Below are 18,797 nucleotides of genomic sequence, written 5' to 3'. Positions count from 1 at the left end.
AACCAAGAAAAACCTGCAATTAATACTAATAATATTAGTCAAATAAACAATTATATATTGTGAATAAGTTGCATGATGTGCATTATATTATTTTATCATTGAAACAACTTTTCAAGGCAAACATGTTATCTATAATTTATAGCTGAGAAAGGGAACAATAAGAAAGGGATCCTGTAGAGCCAGTCTGGTCTGAAATCAAAGATGGTCTGATTCTACCGCCATACGAATACATGGTGGGTCTGGTACATTAATCTGTCTTAAAGGTTACTTTTAATTTTCATTGTTTTATTAATATTATCAGTATATTAACATATGCTTGAATATTTTACAGCATCTTTTACAATTATTTTGAAATAAGAATCTGTAAGCAATGGGTTTTTTCTTTTGTCTTGCCCAACAAAGTTGCCTAGGGACTTCAGTATAAATACAGAGAAAAGTTGTTAAAGGAGGCAGCTTTGATTCATTTCTGATTTCAGAACCATTTTTTAACATTTAATCTTTAAACAAGACATTTGCTATAGGTTTTTGTGGATACCTTTAAATAGGTTAATGATGTTCTTTTTGTTACTATTTTATTAATATTTTGCTACAGATTTTATTGTAAGAGGATGTAGAACTTAATTGCTTTCACTGAAGCTAATTAAATTGTTTTACTCAGTTAATTTATCATTAAACAACTTTCATTTGTAAGTTAAACTATTAATATATTGATAATGGTAAATGATGTTTGTTATATATTGTTGCATTCAGTTGATTAAAATTTTGTTCTGTATATTTGTATTTATATCCATAAGTGAGATTTCCCAGTAAATTTCCTTTTAGAATTCTCCTCATCAGGTTTTTGGAATCAAAGTTAAGCAAGTTTAAAAAAAAATGCATTAATAAGTTTTCATTTCTTTTCTACATTCGAGAGTGGTTTTGTGAAAGTAGAATAATTTGCCAGAATAAATATACTAAATTGTTTAATAATACCCTTTGTGCCTAGAGTTCTTGTTGTGGAAAGAGTTGAAATAATTTAATTTCTTTAATAACTATGTCTATCCATATTTTGTTTTCTTATGGTGCTTCTTTATTATATATATTAATTATATCTGTTTTATTTGTTGATTTTACATAAATGTTCAAATACATTGAAGCAAATTTTCTTGTATCTTTTTAACATTTGCCACATCTGTATTCATGCATAATTTTTAATTATATCTCATCTCCAGCTCTCTTTTTTATATTCTTAGTCAATTTTTACACAACTGACTATTTATGAAGCTTTTCAAAGAACCTACTGTTGCTTTTTTTCATTTTCACTCTTACACATTTGTTATATATGTAATTAATCTTTTCAGTTTTAATCATTTTATTCCGTCTATTTTATCCATGTTTTCTTTTGGTCTTTTTCTGAGTCAAAATAGATAATTCATCCATTGATTTTTTTTTACATAAGATTTTTAAATCTCCAGGCTCTCACTCAAGATACTAATTTAACTGTATCCAATTTTCTATAAGTAGCATTTTAATAATTCTTTTTGATCATTTTCCTTTTCCAATTTATTCAGAGATTCTTTGGAAATATTGTTTCTTAGCATGTAAACATACAGAAATTTTGTCTATTTCAATTATGTTATAGCCAAATAATATAGTTATGATACAAAGCTATTGAAATGTACTGACTTTATTATTAAATACAAAATCAAATTTTAAACCTTCTCTGTGTGATTGAAAAGACTGTGAATTACACAGTTGTTGTCTATCATGTATTTTTTGTTCCTGAATATCCAATTTTTCCAGCATCTTTATTTGAAAAGTGTATGATTTCCCAGTGAGTTGAATTGTATCCTTTGTTGAAAATCAATAGACCATAAATATAATGATTTCTTTTTGGACTCTCACTTTAATCAGTATAGATATCTTGATCTACATTTCTAGTCTTATGCTAGTACCATACTAACTTGATAACTACAACTTTAAAGAGTGGAATGTGGAGTGGAAGTCCTCCAACTTTAAAAAATTGGTTATTCTAGATATTTTATATTTTCATATAAGTATTTGGATGAGCTTATAATAGGTATTATGTTGAATTTACAGATAAATTTGGGGACAATTGCCATATTGACAATATCGAGTGCTACAACCCGTGAATACAAAATATTCCTTCATTTATGTAAGTATTCTTTTATTTACCTCAACAGTATATTGTCACTTTCTGTGTATAAGTAATAAATTCTCTTGTACTTTTTGTTAATTTTGTTACTACATATTTCTTCTTGCTGTTGTGAATTCAGTTGTATTCTGTATTGTTTTGGAATTGTTAATTGTGTATAGAAATACAACTGCTATCTTCAATTAACCATTCATTTTGAGATAACTGCATATTCACATGTGATTATAAGATGTAGTACAGAGAGTCATTTTGCTCCATCTTCCCAGTATCCCAAATGGTTTCATCTTGCAAATTACACTATAATATCATCATCAACATACACTGATACAGTAAAGGTACAGAAGAGTTTCATCACCAAAAGGTAATTCATGTTGCCCAATTTTAGCCACATCTACTTCCCTTCTCTTCCTCCTTAGCCACTAGCAACTACTAACCATTTTCCATTGCTGTAACTTTTTGGAAGATTTTTTAAATTCATAATATTCTACACATTTATGTGGTACATGTGATTTTTGTTACATGCTTAGAATTGGAATGATCAAGTCGGGATATTGGGGGTATGCATCACCTTAAGTACTTTTCATTTTTATTTTTTCAGAGCATTCAAGTTCTCTTCTTAGCAACTTTGAAATACACAATATGTTGTTGCTAACTATAATCATTCTACTTTGCTTTCAAACATTAAAACATTTGTTTTCTATCTAACTGTATGTTTGTACCTATCAAAAAGCCTCCCTTCATACCCTCACCCCCACACATACTCTTACCTGCCTCAGGTGTCTCTTTACTCTCTACAGTAACAATTTTTGTATGTTGACTTTGCATCCTGAAACTTTACTGAGTCATTAGGATTTTGCAGATGTAAGACCATATTATCAGTAAAAAGGGAAAGTTTGATTTCTTTTATTTGAATGCCATTTATTGTTTTCTTTTGCCTGATTGCTTTGGCTAGGACTTCCAGTACTTTGTTGAATTAAAGTACTGAACATGGATATCCTGTTTTGTTTCATTCTCAGATAATGACTTTTAGCTCTTCCTCATTTGGTGTCATGTTAACAGTGGATTTGTCCTATATAGCCTTTACTATGTTGAGCTATGTTGTTTCTGTGCTTAGTTTGTTGAGAGTTTCATAATGAAAAGATGTTAAATTTTATCAAGAGCTTTTTATATGTCTACTGACAGGCTCACTTTTTTTTAAATTCTGTTGATATTATGTATCATATTTATTGTTAAAGTATGAAACTTGAATGAGTACTACTTGATCATGGGGTATTATGTCGAGTGTGCTGTTGGATTCATTTTTCTAGTATTTTGTTGAAAGTTTTGTATCTACAGTCGTTAGGGATATTGGCTTTCAGTTCTCTTTTTTGTTATGTCATTTGTTTTCAGTGTTAAGGTAATTCTGGCCTCATAAAATGAGTTAGGGATAATTCTCTCCTATTTAATTTTTTGAAACAATTTGAGATTTGTTGTTAGTCCGTCATTGAAACTTTGGTGCAAATCAGCAGTGAAGCTCTGTCATCCTGGACTTTTATTTGTTGGAAGAATAGTTGTTCATCATAGTTTCAGATGTGTCAGTCTGTTATCAGTTGTAACACCTCCTACTTCATTTCTGAATTTATTTGGGTATTCTCTCCTTTTTGTTAGTTTAGCAAATGGATTATACATTTGTTTATCTTTTTAAACACAAACTTTTAATTTTATTGATCCTTTGTTTTGTGTTTTGTCTGTATATTGTTTAGTTCTACTCTGATTTTTATTATTTCCTTTCTTCTACTAGTTTTGGCTTTGATCTGTTCTTGCTTTCCTAGTTCCTAGAGGTGTATCATTAAATTGTTTCTTTGAAATATTTCTTTTTTGATGTAGGTGTTTATTGCTATAAACTTCCCTCTTAGCACAGCTTTTGCAATATCCCATAGGTTTTTTGTATGCTGTGTTTTTATTTTAGTTTGTTTCAAGAAATATTTTTATTCACTTCTTCATTTTTTCCTTGACCTAATGGCCATTCAAAAGCATGTTGTTTATTTCCATGTACTTGTACAGTTTGCCAAGTTCTTGTTATTGATTTATAGCTTTATTTCATTGTAGTTTGAGATGATATTTAATATAATTTCAATTTTGAAATATTTTTCCATGTCCCTTGCCCACTTTTATATGAAGCTGTTTTTATCTTGTAAATTGGTTTATGTTGCTTATAGATGCTGGATCAAAAGAAGACATATGTGCAGTCAATAAGCATATGATAAAAAGTTTAACGTTACTGATCATTAGAGAAATGTGAATCAAAGCCATAATGAGATACCATCTCACACCAGTTAAAATTGCTATTACTAAAAAGCCCCAAAATAATATGTGCTGGTGAGGTTGCGGAGAAAAAGGAAAGCTTATACACTGTTGATGGCAACGTTAATTATTTCAGTCACTGTGGAAAACAGTGTGGTATTTCTCAAAGACTTAAAAGTAGAACTACCATTCAACCCAGCTTTCCCATTACTGGGTATATACCCAAAAGAATATGAATTGTTCTACCATCAAGACACATGCACACATATGTTCATTAAAGCATGATTCACAATAGCAAAGGCATGGAATCAACATAAATGCCCATCAATGATAGATTGGATAAAGATATGTGAATTCTACGCATCCATAAAAAAAGAATGATATTATGTTCTTTACATGAACATGGATAGGGCTAGAGGCCACTCTTTTTAGCAAACCAAATATAGAAACAGAAAACCAAATACCGCATACTCTCAGCTGTGAGTTAGAACTAAATGATGAGAACACATGGACACATAGAGGGAAACAACAGACACTAGGGCCTATCAGAGGGTGGAAGGTAGAGCGTGGGAGGAGGGGAGAGGATCAGAAAAAACAGCCAATAGTTACTAGGCTTAATACCTGGGTCAAAAAAATCTGTATAGAAATCCTCATAGCACAAGTTTACCTACGTAACAAACCTATACATGTACCTTTAAACTTAAAATAAAAGTTAAAATTATAAAAATTTGTGAGACTTGTTTTGTAATGTAATATATGATTTATCCTGAATGATATTTATATGTACTGATGAGAATGTGAATGTGAGCTCTGTAGCTGTTAGATTAAATATTCTGTAAGTATCTATTAGGTCCATTTGCTCTAATGTACAGTTTAAATCCACTTTTTCTTTGTTAACTTTCTATCTAGATAATCTGTGTAATGCCATGAGTTGGGATGTTGAGCTCCTCAACTGCTTTTTTATTGCAGTGTATTTCTCCCTTTAGAAATAGTTATATTTGCTTTATATATAGGGATGCTCTGGTGTTGGATGCACAAATGTTTAGAATTGCTATATCCTCTTACTGAATTGATGACTTTATCATTATATAGTGACCTTCTTCCATCCTTTTACTGTTTTTGCTTTAAAGTCTGTTTTATCTGTTATAAACATAGCTACTCCTGTTCACTTGTGGTTTCCATTTGCGTAGAATATCTTTTTCCATCCCTTTACTTTCAGTCTGTGTTTGTCTTTACAGATGAGATGAGTTTCTTGTGGATGGCATATGGCTGGGAACTTTTTAAAAATCTATTCTATTAGTCTGTATCTTTTAAGTGAAAATTCAAAACAATTTACATTCAAGGTTATTATTAGTATGTGAGAGCTTACTTCTACCATTAAAATTGATTTCTGCTTGTTTTGCATGTCATTTGTTCTTTTCTTTCTCTCTCATTGCTTAGCATTGTGGTTTTGTGTTAGTCTATAGCGATGACATAATGTTTTTTTTCTTGTTTTTGTGTTTCACTAACCACTGACTTTTATATTTTCATGTTGTTTTTTTAAATGATGGTAGTTACTGTTTCATCATTTCTGGGTGTAGGGTTGTCTTAGCATTTCTGATAGGGTCAGTCTAGTAATAAACTCCCTCAGCTTTTGCTTGTGAGGGAAATCTTTCATTTCCCCTCTATTTATGAAGGATGATTTTTAATGTTCTTGACAGGCACTTGTTTTCTTTCAGTACTTGAATATGTCACTCAGTTCCCCCCGGCCTGTAGGGTTTCTGCTGAGAAATTCAGAGTTCATCCGATTGGTTTTTTTTCTTTTTATAAGTGACTATATACGTCTTCCTTGCTGTGTTTAGAATTATCTCTTTGTCTTTAACTTCTGACAGTTCAACTAAAATGTGCTGTTAACAAGATTTTTTTGAATTGTATCTTGTTAGAGATCTTTGAAGGTATATTTGGATGCTTAAATTATATATATATATATAATACTTTAAGTTCTGGTGTACATGTACAGATCTTGCAGGATTGTTACACAGCTATATACACGCCATGGTGATTTGCTGCCTCTATCCCCCCTGTCACCTACATTAGGTATTTCTCCTAATGTTATCCCTCCTAAATCTCCCCACACCCTGCTATCCCACCACCTAGCCCCACCCCGCCCCAAGCTTGAAAGTGTTTTGTGCCAGTACTTGGTCCCAGGTTAGCATATTACTTTGTTAAATAATTTTTCTAATAATTTTACTTTCTTTTTGCCTTCTGGGATAGTAAAATTTTAATACTTGATGACTTTATAGTGTCTCATATATTACAGAAGCTTGCTCATTCTTTTTTATTTTTGTTTCTTCTTAATTTTTTTCTGATTGGGTTATTTCAAGAGGCTTAGTCTTCAAGTTCTGAGATTCTTTATTGTCCCTGATCTAGTCTATTGTTGAAGCTTTAAATATATTTTTTATTTCATTCAATGAATTCTTCAGCTTCAGGATTTCTGTTTGTTTTTTATATCTATCTCTTTGGGAAATTTATCATTCATAACTGAATTGTTTTTATGTTTTCTTTGTACATTCTCAGTATTCTTTTGTATCTCACTGAGCTTCTTTAAAATTAATGTTTTAAATTCTTTTTCTGAGATCTATTTCTCAAGAATTATTGTGTTCCTATGGAGGTATCATATTTTCTTGATTATTAATGTTTCTTGTGTGCTTATGTTGACATATGTGTATCTGGTATAATGGTCACTTTTGCCAATTTTCTGAATTTGCTTTTGTAGAGAAAGATGTTTTCTTGAAGATGTATGGTTTTGATTAAGTAAGGCACTTTGGCTTTGATTGAGTTTTTGTATGATTTCTTCACCTGTAAATAGAATCAGTGGTGTCTAATTTCCTCAGTGGCTTAGGATGTAGTTGTTACTAGAGGTTGTGTTGAAGTTTTGCTGGAAACTTCGATGCCTGGTGGCCAATCAGGCTCCAATGGTGTCAGCAGTGAGCTGAGAGTGCCTGTCCTTGGAACCAGGTTAGCATATGATGGCACTGGTTTTAGTGGGTCCAGCGAGGCTAATTTCAGCCCCTGGTCAGCAGGACACAGTAGTAACACTGATAAGAAAACCCTCTGAAACCCAGGAAGTCTGCACTAGTAGTGGTGGTGTCTAAAGAAGGCTGGGTGCACCAGTCCTTAGGCCCACAATTGTTGCATGTGAGTGGTTTGTAAGCTGTGGTGGTAGTGACAGGTTGAGTGGATCTGACCTCATATGCTAAAAGGAATGCTCAGGTGCAAATTGTAGGCTGGGCTAGGTGATCCCCAGGTCCTTAGTTGGCATGTTTAGGTACCTGGTGGGGGTGGAACTGAGCTGAACAGACTTACCCTAAATCTTTTCAGTGATACATGTAGGCACTGGTTTTTACAGGCAGAAACAGGGTAATTCCAGGATCCTAGTAGAGTGCTTAGTTGGCGACAGCAGCCACTGTTCTGTGGTTCTGTTACTGAGGAAAGCAGAGTTGCTTGCAGTGGGAGCAGCCATCAGCAGGTGCCAATGGGGTACATGCTTTACTCATGCTTCAGCTCCACAGAAGTCTGTAGCAGTGGAGGTTACAGGCAGTAGAATTTGTCCTCTAGGCATTTGAAAAAGCGTGGCTGCCCTATGCTGTAGGTGGGCTAGGTCACTGCCAGTTGGCCCTGTTGGTGGCAGCTGTGGTGAGGGAGTGTCAATGTGGCTCTAGGGATATAGAGATGCTGAGGCTATCGCACCCCAGGGCAGGATGTGGTCTAGTGCAGGTTGAGCTCTCAAAATGGCACCATACTGCTTAGGACTTGGTAGTTTGTGGGAACCAGTATGTGCCACCTCTGAAGCAATACCTCTTTTGGTCTCCAGGCAGCTTCCTTAGTCTCGGGTCCCACAAACATCAAGGGATTATCTCACGGCTAGAATTGTAGGATTCATAATTGGAATTTGGATCATTAGGTATTTTTCACTTACTCTTTTCCTGAATTAGGGAGCCTGTCCAGAGTTTCCAGTCAATCCTGGCCAAACAGGCTTCCTCTTTTCCCTTTCCTTCCTTGTTTTTAGTGCTTCCCATCACTTCTCTGTTGAATTCTGGTATTCTCTCTTGGATGATCTATTTAAAGTGTAACTATCTATTCACTGTTTTGGATCCTCTGTGTAGAAGAAGCAAGTATCAGATACATTTAGTCAGCCATCTTAAAGCCCCAATCATTTTCATAATTTTTAATTTCAAGAATATTCTATAAATTGAATGGGACAATACATAACTTGTTGTTATTGACTTTTATCATTCATTATAATTCTCTGGAGATTCAACCTATTTGTTGTGATTATCAATAGTTTCTTCCTTTTTGTTGCTGAATTGTATTTCATATTACAGATGTACATGTTTAGATGTTTAAGCATTTTTTATTCATTTTTAGTTTTTGACTATTACAGTTTTTGAAAAAACACAATCTTTGTTTTTCTAGATTAAGCTTAGGAATTTAATCACTGTATCACAGGATAATTGCATGTTTTTCTTTAGAATTTGAATTTGCCAAATTGTTTCCAGGATGGAAGTACCATTTGACTTCCTCACAGCAATGTATACATGATTCAGTTTCCCTTCATCTCCACTAGCACTTGGTATTGCCTCTATTTTTTGCTTTAGCCATTCTGAGAGGTGTACAATGATATCTCATTATGGTTTTAGTTTGGATTTCTCTAATAACTAATGGTATTGCCCCATCATTTTATCATTTTATGTGCTTACTAGATAGATAGATTAAAAGATAGATTGACTGATTGACAAAAGAAAGAGAGACAGACACTAGTTCTTCATATATCTGGTTTACAAATACTCTCTCCAAGTCTGTAGCTTGTGGTTTCATTCTCTTAACAAGATCTTTCACAGAACAAAATTTTTAATTTTGATGAAGTTCAATTAATCACTTTTTTCCTTTTGTGAATTTTTTTTGATATCATGTCTTAAGAATTCTTTGCTTAATCCTAGATTCTGAAGGTGTTCTACTTTCTTCTAAAATATTTTTAGTTTGTATTCAATTGTCCAATTCCTTTTGCATTAATTTTATACAAGGTGTCAGATGTACGTCAAGTTTAATTTTTGTTATTAGTGTTGTTGCTTATGAATGTCTAATTGCTCTAGCACGATTTAATGAAAAAGCCATTTTTCAAAGTTCCACTGACTTGCTTTTTCATCTTACTATACCTTCATGGGCAATTTTTGGCTTCTTCTTTCAAAAGTCTTGGTCTTCAAGTTCTGAGATTCTTTATTCTGCTTGATCTAGTCTATTGTCAAAGCTTTTAAGTATATTTTGTATTTCACTCAATGAATTCCTAAGTGTCAGAATTTGGAACAGCTTTATTAATCTATTATATCTAAATTTCCACCAATACCATACAATATTGACTACTGTAATTATATAATAAATCTTGAAATAAGGGGAAATAATTTCTTCCACTTCATTCTTCATTTTCAAAATTGTTATTCTAGAAGTTTTGGGGTTTTTTTAATATTAATTTTAGAACAATCTTATTTATAACTAAAAACTGCTGTCATTTTGACAGACATTTTTCCAGGGTGTTTTCTGAATGTGTCTAGCAGTTAGAAAATAATTGAAGCCTTTACTGTGTTGGGTTTTCCAAAATATAAATACAGTGCATTTTTCCTTAATTTATTTTACCAGATTTTTATAGTATTTTTCTTTTGTGAAAGTCAGTTATGTATATTTTTTGTTTGACTTATACACATTTTTTTTTGGTGACTGTAAACTGTATCATATTTTTAATGTTTTGTATATATGTGTTTAATGCTAGTATATAGTAATAAGTCAGTTTTTATATTTTTAACTGAGAGTTTTTAAATAAAGCAATGATGAATTAATGCAAATTTTTCTGCATTAATATAATCATAAGTTGTTTCTTTTGACTGTTAAATGATAGATTATTTTGAGTGATTTTCAAATATCAAACCAATGTTCTGTTCTTAGAATAAATACCACTTACTTGTGGTGTATAATTATTTTCATATATTGATAAACTCAGTTTGCTAATATTCTTTTAAGAATCTTGAGATTCTATCTATGAAAGACTTGTATCTACATTTTTATACTGTCTTTATGTGGTTTTAGTATCAGAGTAATACTGACTTCATAAAACCTATTGAGAAATATGTCCTCCTCTTTTGTTTTCTGCAGGATATTGTGTAGAAATGCTAACTCTCCTTTAAACATATGGTAGAATCTTCTAGTAAAACCAGCTGAGCCCAGATATTTATTATTTAAGAGATTTAAAGTTAAACATTCAATGTCTTTATTAGTTACAAAACTATTCAAATTGTCTATTTTATAATGGATAAGTTTTTGTGGTTTGTGCTTTTGAAAACTGGTCATTTACAATTCATGTGTAAGTCAATTGTATTTTCATATTATTTTGATGTCTGCTGGGACTATTGTATTGTCCTCCTTTTATTCTTGATATTGGTAATCTATCTATCTATCTACTATATATTTCATTTTTCAGTTGTCATGGAGGTTTGTCCACTTTGTTATTCTTTTTGGTTTTAATTTTCATTTCTCTAATAGATTATAATGCAGATCATCTACTCATGTAATTATTTACCATCAGATATCTTCTTGGTGAAGTATCTGTTCACATATTTGGTCCATTGTTTATTTTTCTTATTGATGTGCTTTGACAATTATTTCTATATCTTAGATATAACTCCTCTGTCAGAAATATTGTATTATTACATTTTATGCCTGTTATAAAGAAATACCTGAAACTGGGTAATTTATAAAGGGAAGAGCTTTAATTGACTCACAATTCCACATGGCTGAGGAGGCCACAGGAAACTTACAAAAATGGAGGAAGGGGAAGGGGAAGCTGGCACATTTTTCAAAAGGTGGCATTAGAGAATGAGAGCAAATGAATAAAAACTGCCATTTATAAAACTATTAGATCTCATGAGAACTCACTCACTCTCACGGGAACAGCATGAGGAAAACCACAGACATGACGAATTACCTCTGACCAGGTCTCTCCCTCAACACCTGGGGATCATAATTTAAATTGAGATTTGGGTGGTGACACAAAGCCTAATCATTATCATTTAACCCTGACCCCTCCCAATTCTTATATCCCTTTGACATTTCAAAACCAATCACACCTTCCTAACAGTCTCCCAAAGTCTTAATTCATTCTAGCATTAACACAAAAGTCCACAGTCCAAAGTTTCATCTGAGACAAGGCAAGTTCTTTCCACCTATGAGCCTGTAAAGTTACTTACTTCCTAGATACAATGGGATTGTAGGCATTGGGTAAATTCTCCTATTCTAAATGGGAGAAAATGGCCAAAACAATGGAGCTACATGGCCCATGCAAATCCAAAATCCAGTGGGGCAGTAATTAACATTTAAAGCTCTGAAAAGTTCTCCTTTGACTCCATGTCTCACATACAAGGCATGCTGATGCAAAGGTTGGGTTCACAAAGTCTTGGGCAGCTTCTTCACAGACTGGCATTGGGTGCCTATGGCTTTTCCAGATGTATAGTGCAAGCTGTCAGTGGATCTACCATTCTGGGATCTGGAGGATGGTGGCCCCCTTCTCACAGTTCCACAAGGCAGTGCCTACATGATAACTGTATATGGGTACTCCAGCCCCACATTTCCTTTCTGCACTGCTCTGACAGAGTTTATCCATGAGAGTTTGACAGTAGACTTCTGCCTGGACTTCCAGGCATTTCCATCCATGCTCTGAAATCTAGGCTGAAGTTTCCAACCTTAGTTCTTGACTTCTGTGCACCCACAGGCCCAACACCAAGTGGAAGCCACCAAGACTTGGGCCTTACAACCTCTGAAGCAATGACCAGAGCTGTACCTTGGCCTCTTTTAGCCATGGCTGGACTTGGAGCATCTGGCACACAAAGCAGTCCTGGGGCTGCACAAAGTGGGGGTCCTTGGGCCTGGCCCGTGAAATAATTTTTCCCTCTTAGGCCTCTGGGCCTGTGATGGAAGGAGGGCTGCTGTGAAGGTCTCTGACACACTCTGGAGACAATTTTCACATTGCCTTGGCAATTAACATTTGGCTCTTTGTTACTTATGCACACATCTGTAGCCAACTTGAATTTTTCCTCAGAAAGTGGTGCTTTTTTTTTCTTTCCTACCTCATGATCAGGCTGCATATTTTCCAAACTTTTATGCTTTGCTTCCTTTTGAATGCTTTGCCATTTAGGTATTTCTTCTGCCAGATACCCTAAATTATTTCTCTCAAAATATAATGTGCTAGGCCATGGGCAAAATGTCACTAGTATCCTTGCTAAAGCATAAAAAGAGTGTCCTTTGCTCTAGTGTCCAATAAGTTCTTCATCTTCATCTGAGACCACCTCAGCCCAGACTTCCATTGTACATATTACCATCAGCATTTTGGTCAAAACTATTGAACAAGTCTCTAGGAAGTTCCAAACTTTCTCACATTTTCTTGTCTTCTGAGCCTTCCAACCTGTTCCAACCTCTGCCCATTACCCAGAACCAAAGTTGCTTTCACATTTTTATGTATCTTGATAACAATACTCCACTCTCAGTAGTACCAATTTAATGTATTAATTAGTTTTTGCAGTGCTATAAAGAAATACTTGAGACTGGGTAATTTATAAAGGAAAGAGGTTTATTTAACTCCCAGTTCTGAATGGCTGGAGAGGCCTCAAGAAAATTAGAATCATGGCAGAAGAGGGGGAAGCCGGCACTTTCTTCACTAGGCCACAGGAAGGAGTGAGAGTAAGGAAGAAAAAATGCCACTTATAAAACTATTAAATCTTATGAGAACTCACTCACTATCATGAGAACAGCTTGGGAAAAACCATCCCCATGATCCAGTCACCTCCCACAAAGTCGCTCCTTCAACACCCAGGGATAACAATTCAAGATGGGATTTGGGTGGGGACACAAAGCCTGACCATATCAACTATAATTTCCAAATAATTTTCTCAGAGTGTGGTATGCCTTTTACTTTCTCTAAACAGTTATCTTTCACTATGCCAAATTTGTAATTTTAATGAAGTCCAATCAATTTTTTTCTTTTATTCATCATGCTTTTGGTGTCATATCTAAAACTTTGCCTAACCAAAGTCATACAGATATATTTCTCTTTTTTCTAGAATTTTTGTACTTTTAGGTTTTACATTTAGTTTTAAAATCTATTTTAAGTCTTTTTTAGTCTGAAATGAGAAGTATAGGCTAAGATTCTCTTTATTGGCATTGGCATTATGAATTATTCATTTTTTCTTCATTGAATTGCTTTTGCATGTTTCTTCATGTTCAGCTGGCTGTATTTGTATAGGGCAGGTTCTTCTTTCTCTATGTAGTTCCTCTAACTGATGTTCCTATTCTTTTTAGTATTTATTTACTATTTTTTGATATGGGATCTTGCTATGCTGTCCAGGCCAGTCTCAAACTCCTGGGCTCAAGTGATTCTTTCATCTCAGCATCCTGAGTAGCTGGGATTATATTTGCAAGCCATCACATGTGGCTCAATGTATAGATGCTTTAACCATACCTACTGCCATGATTACTATATCTTTATGATAATTCATGAGATTGGGTGGTGTGAGTCCTCCAATTCTGTGGGTTTTTTTTCCTCAAAATTATTTTGTCTGCTCTCATTCCTTTTCATTTATCTCATCCCCTTGCTCTCTCTAGATATACTATGAATTAGGAATAGTTTATTAATATCTACCAAAATAATTCTAGAAATTTGATTGTGATTGCATTAAATCTATGGATTCTTTTGAAAACAGACAATATTGAATAATTCTAGAATTGAATATCTCCTTTTATATATGACTTTCATTTTTTAATAAATATTTTTTACTTTTTATTATATAGATAATTCAAATGTTAGTTGGATCATACTGAAGTATTTCATTTTAGAGAATATTATTATAATAGTACTTTTTAATACAATTTAAATTCTTATTATTTATTACTAGTTTGTAGAAATACAAAGGACCTTTAAATTAGATATTGTAGTCTATAACTTTTCTAAACATATTTGTTACTTACAGTGAATTCTTCAAAGTTTTTTACTTATACGGCCATGTTTCCTGCAAAAAAGAGACAGTATGTTGATTTTATTCCCCAATTTTCATCCTTCTTTTTTACTTTTCAGAGCTTATTTTGATGGCTAAGACTTTCAATATAATGTAAATAGGAGTGATGACAGTGGCAGACTTGCCTTAGTCCTGATTTTAGAAAAAAAGATTTCACTTTTTCATCATTATTAGTTATAGGATTTTTATAGATACCTTTTTATAAGATAAAATTTTGATCTTGGCACAAATTTCACATGTCATTGTGTTAAGAGTTTCCACAAAAAGGATGGGGGAATGGGGATTAAGGCAGAAAAAAAGAAGTCATTTAGGAAAAAAAAAATTTTACCCTGGCATATAGAAATCATTTAACTAAAAAGTGAATTCCTGTCATTTCTAAACCAGTGATGCATTCTTAAAGTGTGATTCCTAGAAGAGCAGCAGAAGCATCACTGGTAACTCAGAAATGCAATCTTGGACCATACTCCAGACTCCAGTTTCTGAATCAGAAACTGGAGGTGGAACCCAGCAAGTCTGCCTTTTAACAAGTCCTCCAGCTGATTCCAATGTACACAACAGTTGGAGTACCACCAATCTAAACCATACGCTGTAACCCATAATATGTTTAAATACTTAACAAAATGGCACAACACATTAGGAGAACTTGTCAAATAAGAGCACATTCTCATCAGCTCTGCAACAAAGAACAAACCTTAATTAACTTGTGTTTATAAAATCAAAAAACCTGCACCCTGGGACCAAACTAACCGGAACATAAGAACAAAGTCAATTCCATTTCCTAGTGCTCCAACTGATGGAACTTTACCTCCCTGCCTAGAAAGTAGGACTTTATTCTGCTCTAACATTTTACGCCCACCTGCTCTGTAGCAAACGATTTCCTATGTGAGTTCCTGATCCCCTTCTGTTCTGACCTGGCAGTCACACCTGTCAACAAGGTCTGTAGGTTCTGGCCTTTGGATTCTGGCAAAACATCAAAACTGCTGAGTAAGTAATCTCCCAGTAGTTTGTAACTGTAGTTTTCAGCATTTTCGTATTAGCAGAATTACTTCTTCAAAGGAAACTTCACAAGAATTTCAATTTATAAAATGAATCTATGTGGAGCCATTGTTAAGAAATGGAGGAACTGAGTGACAGCTAAGGCAGCAAAGAGTTAATCCTAGGTTCTTTTTCTGTTTTGTGAGCATTTCAGACTTTATGACGTGAGAATTCTAGGCTTTATGAAAGTCACTGATTAGTTAATCACTCACAACTGGGAGACCTTGAAAGCTGAAAAATCAGAATACCTGGACACCAGTAGCATTCCAAGTTCAAAATTTTAAACCAAAAATGATTTATATTTTTAGGGAAACCCATTAGTTAAATGGCCTTAAAATTTTACACCAAATGGGATGTTAAAAAGAGGAAGAGTGTGACAAATTTATTTGGTCGCAATTAGTAAATACATTTTTCACTTTCAAGGTTGGATTCATGTTTCCTAGATATACTCACTTCTTCAGGGTTGAGGCATGGGTAGATCTTGTTCACTTTATTTTACAACAACTCTTACCAGCATGCCATTTATATCTTCACATCGAATAACCTTCACAGATTGCATGAAGGTTAACTACTAGTAAGTTACCAAATTATATTAATCTAAAGTTAAGTGACCAGAGCTTTTTTCTTCTTTTTTCGTTTTCTCAAACTCAGTTGGAAAAAATAATGATAGTGAAATAAGCACAAAAGCTATGAAAAACTGACTGTGGCCAAAAACATATGATGATATTTAATATGATTTGGTTGTGCCCCATTGAAGTCTCAACTTGAATTGTACCTCCCAGAATTCCCACCTGTTGTGGGAGGGACCCCGGAGGTAATTAAATCATGGAGGCCAGTCTTTCCCATGCTTTTCTTGTGATAGTGAATAAGTCTCACAAGATCTGATGGGTTTATTAGGCGTTTCTGCTTTTCTGCTTTTACTTCTCTCTCATTTTCTCTTGCTGTTGCCATGTAAGAATAGTCTTTTACCTCCCGCCATAATTCTGAGGCCTCCTAGCCATGTGGAACTGTAAGTCCAATTAAGTCTTTTTTGGTTCCCAGTTTCAGGTATGTCTTTATCAGCAGCATGAAAACGGACTAATCCAATACTGATAATGACAAGTCTATTGTCTTTTGCTTAAATATTCAGTGGAAAATGTTTGCACAGTCCTCTCTCAGGCATTTTGATGAAAGCTACTGTTTAGGGAAATGAAAGTGTATTTATTATGGAGGAGCTTTCTTTTACTTTCACCATGTTAAAGAAACTGTGTAGAAAATATACATTTAAAAGATCATAACAAAGAGCAGAATTACCAAAAGAACCAACTGGCTAGTCACTGAAATTTAATTGTATCTTCAGGTACTCAAAAATAGATTTGTAATTAATTTACTTTGATTCACAAAAGTATTAATAACTATCTACATCCTCCCTCATTGTCTAGAGGAGAGTAATATGGAAATCACTAGTAATTTTCTCACTTCTAATTATGTATGCAAATATTCATTCACAATTTTGAGAAATATTCCTAAGTAATTATAAGTATGGATCACATTCTGCTTTAAATTATTCCAAAAGTTAAAAGCAATGAATAAAGTTTTCCTTAGTATTGTGTGAATCACCACTGTCCTAACACAGTTTCTCCGATATGTATTCAAGGTATTCATGAACCTCAATTTTAGACAGAGTTTATATAACACACAGCATTTATCATCTTGTCTCTTGTAGAACAACAAATGGGCATGTTTTCTAAGTGTTTAAATAATTATTAGAGACAAATTCTTATAGCATCTCTTCGAGGTGTATAGCAACTAGCAGTAAGGAAACAAATGGAATACCAAGGTAGATCAAAGACTTGGTAAGAGATTGTAAATAAGATTTTTCAGGCCTCAGAGCTACATTATCTTTATTCACTGAGAAATATATGGACAGAATATGAACACATTTGGCAATAACACTGAATTGAGCATTCTTATTCTCCATTTGAAATTATAAATTAACTTACTTTCTCTAGAAAACTATTTACTGCATATCCCACATTTAACTCAAATCAGAACTTGATAGGCATATAAAAAAGACATCCAACAGTTACTTGTTGGAAAGACTTCTGGTTCAGAAACAGTGACAAAGAAGCAAGCTGGCTTAAATCTCCTCCACAGAAAACCAAAAACAAATACATAGTGCTGAGATTATCACCAGCAATATCCCAGAACTCCGATAAGAGGATAAAACAGTTTCCAGAACCAAAGGGAAGTGAAAAGACTCAAAGCCTATGGAAAGAGAATCAAACTTCCATATTTATGATGCATCCACCCTGAAAATGCCCCCCATCAAGTGCATGAGAATTTTATAACTCATGATTTTTAGAGAGGGAAAAACAAGATTAAGATGGACTGCCAACTTCCCCATCATTCCCTGGCAGGAGACCTGTCCTTACTTCAACCCACAGAAATCACCAACAGTGTCTGAAGGGAGGAATATCCCTGAGAATCACCTAAACAAAGGAGGGAGGTAGGACTACAATCACCTGCTGTGGAAACTCTGCTCTTTATCTCTGCCAAAGGTGTTGGCAAATCAGAGTGGCTGTTCAGAAACATCACATTGTAGAAGGTTTGTTCCACAGGTCCCCTGAACACACACCTGTAGCCAGCCTTCCCACACTATTGGAATACCCACTTTGGGAACTTTCCATTCTGACCTTCAACATGACTGTTTACTAGAACTAGACAAACCTAGACTTAAAGGCCATCAAGTACTGAAAAGGAGGCAGTGACCTAGTTGGGCTAAAAATAAAAACATCAACGGACAAATTACAAAAAAAAAAAAAAAAAAAAAAAAAAAAAAAAAAAAAAAAAAAAACTAAGCAAACATACTCTACAAAAAAAACAAAACAGGCTGTGCATGGTGGCTTATGCCTGTAATGCCAGCACTTTTTGAGGACAAGGCAGGGGGATCATGAGGTCAGGAGTTCAAGAGCAGCCTGGTCAAGATGGTGAAATCCCATCTATAATAAAAATACAAAATTTAGCCAGGTGTAGTAGCTGGTACCTGTAATCCCAGCTACTTGGGAGGCTGAAGCAGAGAATTGCTTGAACCCAGGAGGTGGAGGTTACAGTGAGCCAAGATGGTGCCACAGCACTTCAGCCTCGGCTATAAAGGGAAACTCTGTCTCAAAAAATAAATAAATAAATAAATAAATAAATAAATAAATAAATAATACCAAAAGCAGACAAACAAAACCCAGAAAGACTGGAAT

The 18,797-nt window shown here is 34.0% G+C and overlaps 1 long non-coding RNA gene across 4 annotated transcripts in view; it reads left to right on the top strand.

The window, feature by feature from the left end:
* The window catches only part of LOC141584319 (uncharacterized), a 630,894-nt gene that overhangs the window by 500,536 nt on the left and 111,561 nt on the right, over positions 1 to 18,797 (top strand). For all 4 annotated transcript variants that reach the window (XR_012517309.1, XR_012517307.1, XR_012517308.1 and 1 more), the window contains one exon: positions 2,080 to 2,155. This is a non-coding gene — a long non-coding RNA (uncharacterized LOC141584319). The remainder of the gene's footprint in view (positions 1 to 2,079; positions 2,156 to 18,797) is intronic.

The sequence above is a fragment of the Saimiri boliviensis genome, chromosome 4 (assembly GCF_048565385.1).
Source record: "Saimiri boliviensis isolate mSaiBol1 chromosome 4, mSaiBol1.pri, whole genome shotgun sequence".
Taxonomy (NCBI): domain Eukaryota; kingdom Metazoa; phylum Chordata; class Mammalia; order Primates; family Cebidae; genus Saimiri; species Saimiri boliviensis.
This window is presented reverse-complemented; position numbering and strand designations above follow the sequence as displayed.